At 51.2% G+C, this 7,500-nt stretch overlaps 1 protein-coding gene across 3 annotated transcripts in view; it reads right to left on the bottom strand.

The window, feature by feature from the left end:
* The window catches only part of LOC143276465 (uncharacterized), a 15,050-nt gene extending 8,133 nt beyond the window's left edge, over positions 1-6,917 (bottom strand). Inside the window, exon 1 of one of the 3 annotated variants that reach the window (XM_076580969.1) lies at positions 6,521-6,917. The gene's annotated coding sequence lies outside the window, so the exon portion shown is untranslated. Of the gene's footprint in view, positions 1-4,370; positions 4,534-6,520 lie in introns of those variants that run through there. The other 2 variants (XM_076580971.1, XM_076580972.1) reach the window with 2 other exon arrangements.
* Positions 6,918-7,500: the final 583 nt, after the last annotated feature.

The following is a 7,500-nucleotide window of genomic DNA, read 5'->3' as shown; positions in this document are numbered from 1 at the left end:
TACACGCAGTCATGAAAATCCACGAGAAAGGCGGTGCAGTCACAGGCCGTACAGAGGGCGTGAGAAAGAGTAAGAACCAAACACGCGTGCATATATTACTGAATGCCGTATCGGGGAGAATACGTGTGTGTGTGTGTGTGTGTGTGTGTGTGTGTGTGTGGCTGCTTGTCGAGACTTTCCCTGAGCGAGAGAATGATACGTTTTGTATGTTTGTGTGTTTGTTTGTTTGTTGAATCCAGTCACTGGCCAGGAGAACGCAATGAGACTGAAAGGAGAGGATCAGGGTTTTCAGCCTTCACTTGTTGACGTCATGATCGCTGTCTCATTTCACAGCGTTGACGTGGGTCCTTATTGTGTTTTTTTGAGTTTTTTGGAGACAGAGAACAAGAGAGGGTATGAGACATTACGTTTTATTGTATTTGACAGACAATTAAGTTGTCAGCTTCTTTGTAGACCACACAGGTACAAATAACTAAGAGCACAACAAAGAACGTCGTCCAACAGCCCCTCCCCCCACCCACCCCCCACTCTCTCTATCCCCCCACCCGCCCACCCCCCACTCTCTCTATCCCCCCACCCACCCCCACTCTCTCTATCCCCCACCCACCCACCCCACTCTCTCTATCCCCCCACCCACCCCCCACTCTCTCTACCTCCCACCCACCCCCCACTCTCTCTATCCCCCCACCCACCCCCCACTCTCTCTATCCCCCCACCCACCCACCCCACTCTCTCTATCCCCCCACCCACCCCCCACTCTCTCTACCCACCCCCACCCCCCACTCTCTCTACCCACCCCCACCCCCCACTCTCTCTATCCCCCCACCCACCCCCCACTCTCTCTACATCCCACCCACCCCCCACTCTCTCTATCCCCCCACCCACCCCCCACTCTCTCTACCTCCCACCCACCCCCCACTCTCTCTACCTCCCACCCACCCTCCACTCTCTCTACCTCCCACCCACCCCTCTCTACCCACCCCCCTAACCCCCACTCTCTCTACCCCCACCAACCCCCCACTCTCTCTAACCCCCCACCCACCCACCCCTCTCTCTACCTCCCACCCACCCCTCTCTACCCACCCCCCTAACCCCCACTCTCTCTACCCCCACCAACCCCCCACTCTCTGTACCCCCACCCACCCCCCACTCTCTCTAACCCCCCACTCTCTCTACCCCCACCAACCCCCCACTCTCTCTACCCCCACCCACCCCCCACTCTCTCTAACCCCCCACCCACCCCCCACTCTCTGTACCCCCCCACTCTCTCTACCCCCACCCATCCCCCACTCTCTGTACCCCCACCCACCCCCCACTCTCTCTACCCCCACCCACCCCCCACTCTCTCTATCCCCCCACCCACCCCCACTCTCTCTAACCCCCCACCCACCCCCCACTCTCTGTACCCCCACCCCCCCCACTCTCTGTACCCCCCACCCACCCCCCACTCTCTCTATCCCCCCACCCACCCCCCACTCTCTCTAACCCCCACCCCACCCCCCACTCTCTCTAACCCCCCACCCACCCCCACTCTCTGTACCCCCACCCCCACCCCCACTCTCTCTACCCCCCACCCACCCCCCACTCTCTCTGACCCCCACCCACCCCCCACTCTCTCTACCCCACCCCCCCCCACTCTCTCTACCCCCCCCCCCCACTCTCTCTAACCCCCCCCCACCCCCCACTCTCTCTACCCCCACCCACCCCCCACTCTCTCTACCCCCACCCACCACCCACTCTCTCTACCCCACCCACCCCCACTCTCTCTAACCCCCACCCACCCCCCACTCTCTGTACCCCCACCCACCCTCCACTCTCTGTACCCCCCACCCACCCCCCACTCTCTCTAACCCCCCACCCACCCCCCACTCTCTGTACCCCCCACCCACCCCCCACTCTCTCTAACCCCCCACCCACCCCCCACTCTCTCTACCCCCACCACCCCCCACTCTCTCTAACCCCTCACCCACCCCCCACTCTCTCTACCCACCAACATCCCCTCCCACCACCCACCCCCCACTCAGACCCCCTTCCCTCACTTTACGTTCTCAGAGGCCTGTGATCAAGTGTTCATAATTGTGCAATAGCTCCATTCAGGGCGTTGTCAGGAACCCTACACATATGGGTGTCAGCAAGCCAGACCTCTCTCTCTCTCTCTGTCTCTTTCTCTGTGTCTGTCTCTCTCTCCCCAGAAATTGAAAGAGGCTCACTGGTCCTTTTCAGACTGTTGTTAATCCTGTGCGGTGTTGCACTGCCGTCAACAAGCAGAATGGTAGCAGTGATTGAAATAGTGCCGGTTTCGTGAGGAGGGAGTACATTCGAGCATAGTGAGGCCAAACCTTAAGACGTGTCTCTGCATTGCACACACAGAGAGAAAGAGAGACAGACAGACAGACAGACAGACAGACAGAGAGAGAATCGAAATCTTATCACGAAAAGCCTTGAACAGAAATTTCCCTTATCTCTCGCCATGCACAACGTAGGAGACTCCACATAAAGCCTCATCACCGTTATCTAACTGGCTCGTTTTCTTCATTCGTCCGTGTTCCATGACGTGCCATTCACTCCACAAACCTTGAGGTCCGTGTTCCATGACGTGCCATTCACTCCACAAACCTTGAGGTCAGTGTTCCATGACGTGCCATTCACTCCACAAACCTTGAGGTCTCTGTTCCATGACGTGCCATTCACTCCACAAACCTTGAGGTCCCTGTTCCATGACGTGCCATTCACTCCACAAACCTTGAGGTCTCTGTTCCATGACGTGCCATTCACTCCACAAACCTTCAGGTCTCTGTTCCATGACGTGCCATTCACTCCACAAACCTTGAGGTCCGTGTTCCATGACGTGCCATTCACTCCACAAACCTTGAGGTCCGTGTTCCATGACGTGCCATTCACTCCACAAACCTTGAGGTCCCTGTTCCATGACGTGCCATTCATTCCACAAACCTTGAGGTCCCTGTTCCATGACGTGCCATTCACTCCACAAACCTTCAGGTCTCTGTTCCATGACGTGCCATTCACTCCACAAACCTTCAGGTCTCTGTTCCATGACGTGCCATTCACTCCACAAACCTTGAGGTCCCTGTTCCATGACGTGCCATTCACTCCACAAACCTTGAGGTCCCTGTTCCATGACGTGCCATTCACTCCACAAACCTTGAGGTCCCTGTTCCATGACGTGCCATTCACTCCACAAACCTTGAGGTCTCTGTTCCATGACGTGCCATTCACTCCACAAACCTTGAGGTGTCTGTTCCATGACGTGCCATTCACTCCACAAACCTTGAGGTGTCTGTTCCATGACGTGCCATTCACTCCACAAACCTTGAGGTCTCTGTTCCATGACGTGCCATTCACTCCACAAACCTTGAGGTCTCTGTTCCATGACGTGCCATTCACTCCACAAACCTTGAGGTCCCTGTTCCATGACGTGCCATTCACTCCACAAACCTTGAGGTCCCTGTTCCATGACGTGCCATTCACTCCACAAACCTTGAGGTCCCTGTTCCATGACGTGCCATTCACTCCACAAACCTTGAGGTCTCTGTTCCATGACGTGCCATTCACTCCACAAACCTTGAGGTGTCTGTTCCATGACGTGCCATTCACTCCACAAACCTTGAGGTGTCTGTTCCATGACGTGCCATTCACTCCACAAACCTTGAGGTGTCTGTTCCATGACGTGCCATTCACTCCACAAACCTTGAGGTGTCTGTTCCATGACGTGCCATTCACTCCACAAACCTTGAGGTGTCTGTTCCATGACGTGCCATTCACTCCACAAACCTTGAGGTGTCTGTTCCATGACGTGCCATTCACTCCACAAACCTTGAGGTGTCTGTTCCATGACGTGCCATTCACTCCACAAACCTTGAGGTCTCTGTTCCATGACGTGCCATTCACTCCACAAACCTTCAGGTCCCTGTTCCATGACGTGCCATTCACTCCACAAACCTTGAGGTCCCTGTTCCATGACGTGCCATTCACTCCACAAACCTTGAGGTCTCTGTTCCATGACGTGCCATTCACTCCACAAACCTTCAGGTCTCCTGTTCCATGACGTGCCATTCACTCCACAAACCTTCGAGTTCCATCATTGATATCAATATACCTTCTGCATTTTGTCCCATCTCCCAGTGGTGAACAACTCTTTAAGAAACAACCCCACCAATGAGATCTTCAGATATCAAATTACCTCCTGCTTTTTGTCCTGTGTCCCAAGGGTGAACAACTCTTTAAAAACGATCCCAACTATGTTATCATCGGATTACAAATTACTTGCTGCCTTTTGTCTTGTCTCAAACTGGTGAAGAACCTTTTGAAAAAATAATCCCCGCAATGTTATCTCCAGATATCAAAATTACCTGCTGCATTGTGCCCTGTCTCTCAATTTGTGAACACCACATAGTTGTCACACACTTTGGCACATAGTTGTCACACACTTCGGCACATAGTTGTCACACACTTTGGCACATAGTTGTCACACACTTTGGCACATAAGCTGATGTGTGTATTGAAGGAACAAAGGAATTAGCCTCAAAAAGACTATAGCGTCCATTTAGAAAAAAAAAAAAGTTAAGTCACATAATCGTAAGTCATTGCTGTATGCTTCCTGTTGTATCTGAATGCACTTATGTAAATGACAATACTACAAACATTTACACAAACACACCATCTCAATCAAAAACAACATTAAAAAAACACAAAAAACCCTGACATAGGCTAACATCACAAACACTGAAGACCTAAGTACATTCAAGAATTGTCCACTCATTAGAAGTCAGGCAGATACAAGACCTGCGTCAGTGTGATAGTGTGTATGGTTCATGAATTTTTTTTTTTTAACCCAACGTCGGACAGCTCAGCACGTTATGGTTTGCGCACAACAGCCAAGTGGTTAAAGCGTTGGAATTCCAATCTCAGGTTCCCGGGTTCGAATCTCGGTGACGGCGCCAGGTGGGTAAAGGGTGGAGATTTTTTCGATCTCTCAGGTCCCAGATACGTGCAGACCTGCTTGTGCCTGAACCCCATTTGTGCGTATACGAATGCAGAAGATCAAATACGGATGTTGGAGATATAATCCATGTCAGCGTTGGGTAGGTTTTGGAAACAAGAACATGCCCAGCATGCACCCCGCCCCCCCACCCCCTCCCCCGCAACCCCCCTTCCGCCCCCTCGAAAACGGAGGGTGAATAAACAAAGTGGTCATACACGTAAAATGTTACATGTCTGTCTGAGTGTGCGTGCCTGAAATCTGATTGATACTGGAAACGAATGATGAGCGCCCAATGGCAGCCGTCAGTCGGCTCTGCCCAGGTAGACAGCCTGTTGTGCAAATGACCCCGTGTTTGTAAAGCGCTTAGAGCTTGGTCTCTGACCGAGGATAGGCGCAGTATAAGTATCCATATCATTATTATAATTATGCACATGGACATTACACTGGTCGCCTAGTGTCTTCTCCTTCTTCGTTCGTGGGCTGCAACTCCCACGTTCACTCGTATTCCCCCGCCATGTACGCAGCCATACTCCGTTTTCGGGATTGTGCATGCTGGGTATGTTCTTGTTTCCATAACCCACCAAACGCTGACATGGATTACAGGATCTTTAACGTGCGCATTTGATCTTCTGCTTGCGTAAGCACACGAATGGGGTTCAGGCACTAGCAGGTCTGCACATATGTTGACCTGGGAGATGGGGAAAATCTCCACCCTTTACACACCAGGCGTCATTACCGAGATTCGAACCCGGGACCCTCAGATTGAAAGTCCAACGCTCTAACTACACGGCTACTGCACATGTCCCCGTGTCTTCAAAGCGGACACACCTTTCGCTTCATCCCTCACCTTGACCTGGTCAGCTACACTGACACAGCCTGTTATCTGCTGTGACACGGACAGCGCTGACCGCAGACCACTGTTTACTGACATACTTAAAAACGACAATGTTCTACACACCTGTCTGTCTGTCTGCCTGCTGCTCTGCCTGCCTGTCTGTCTGTCTGCCTGTCAGTTTATTTACGTCAACAAAGCGAAATAGGAACACACACCCGCGCGTGCACACACACACACACACACACACACACACACACACACACACATGAACACATTTATACTGCACCATGCCCACACAAACTACCTACATATTAACGGGCGTTTTGACGTGTGCATTCTTTTAATAAAATTTTAAAAAAAAAATTTTTTTTAAAAAGCCCCAAACTGTCGGTTGTTTGTTTTTGTTTTTGTTGTTTTGTTGTTGTTTTTTTTCTTCTACTTTTCAATGCCCGTTGAGTTACGCTGCTGGCCAGGCATCTGCTTGGCAGATGTGGTGTAGCGTATATGGACTTTTCCAAACGCAGTGACGCCTCCTTGAGCTACTGATACTGATACTGTTTATATTATCAATCCACTACCATCGTAAAAAAAAAGGATCTATCTTGTCTTGATTAGCTCCCCCCCCACTCTCTCTCTCTCTCTTTCTCTGTGCCAGGTAGGTATACCCTATATAGACAACTCACCAGTTTCAAACCCAGATCGAATCAGAAACTTGCGAAGTTCTGAACCAGCGCTATCTGTTCCAAACAAACACTCGTCGTCAGAATCAACAATGCACTCACTCACCAGTCAGACAAAACCTCGGCCGTCTGTACTGTCAAAACACCAGGACCCCAAACCGTTAACTCGCCGCTCTCGGTTTTAACAACTTCAGAACTGAAGAGGAAGAGACCGAGGGACACACACACCCACCAAATAAAGACGTCAACGCTTACGTCAGATCATGGAACTGTGACTAAACACCTGCCTAAACAGACTTAATTAAGGCACGTTTCGGTGCACCGCTCGGGTTAAACCTACACTATACGGAGCCGTTCATAAACATAGATCCGCCCCGTTCTAGCCCGCCCTTTGGGTGATGAAGGTGTGGTCTGATCCACTTATAACACACCCGTCGCTTGGCCTCTGCCAATAACTGCACGGCTAAGTGACAACAGTAAGAGGTAAGGCAAGGGAGAGAAAAAGTGGGCTTCTCGGGAGTGCTGGACAGCGTTGGGGTTCCATTGTTGTATTCGACGCGGTGTTTAAAAAAAAAAAAAAAAAAAATATATATATATACATATATATATATCTGTATATATATATATATATATGTGTGTGTGTGTGTGTCTGTGTCTGTGTGCGTGCGCGCGCGTGTGTGTGTGTGTGTGTGTGTGTGTGTGTTTGTATCCCTCCCATATGATGATATTGTTTGGATACTTAGCCTATTTTGCGCCTATCCTCGCTCAGAGACCAAGCTCAAAGCACTGCCGAGTCAGTCAGGGACCTACAAACATGGACTCACGTGCTCATACAGGCTGCATGCCTGGACAGAGCCAGCTGACACCTGCCGCCGCCATTGCCGGGGCGCTCATCATTCGTTTCCTGTGTCATTCAATCAGGTTTTAGTCACGCACCCGCGCGCGCACACACACACAACACACATACATGTAACATTTTATGC

This window comes from Babylonia areolata, chromosome 32, assembly GCF_041734735.1.
Source record: "Babylonia areolata isolate BAREFJ2019XMU chromosome 32, ASM4173473v1, whole genome shotgun sequence".
In the NCBI taxonomy this organism is placed as follows: Eukaryota; Metazoa; Mollusca; class Gastropoda; order Neogastropoda; family Buccinidae; genus Babylonia; species Babylonia areolata.
The sequence above is the reverse complement of the archived record's forward strand: the minus strand, read 5'-3'. Positions and strand labels throughout refer to the sequence as shown.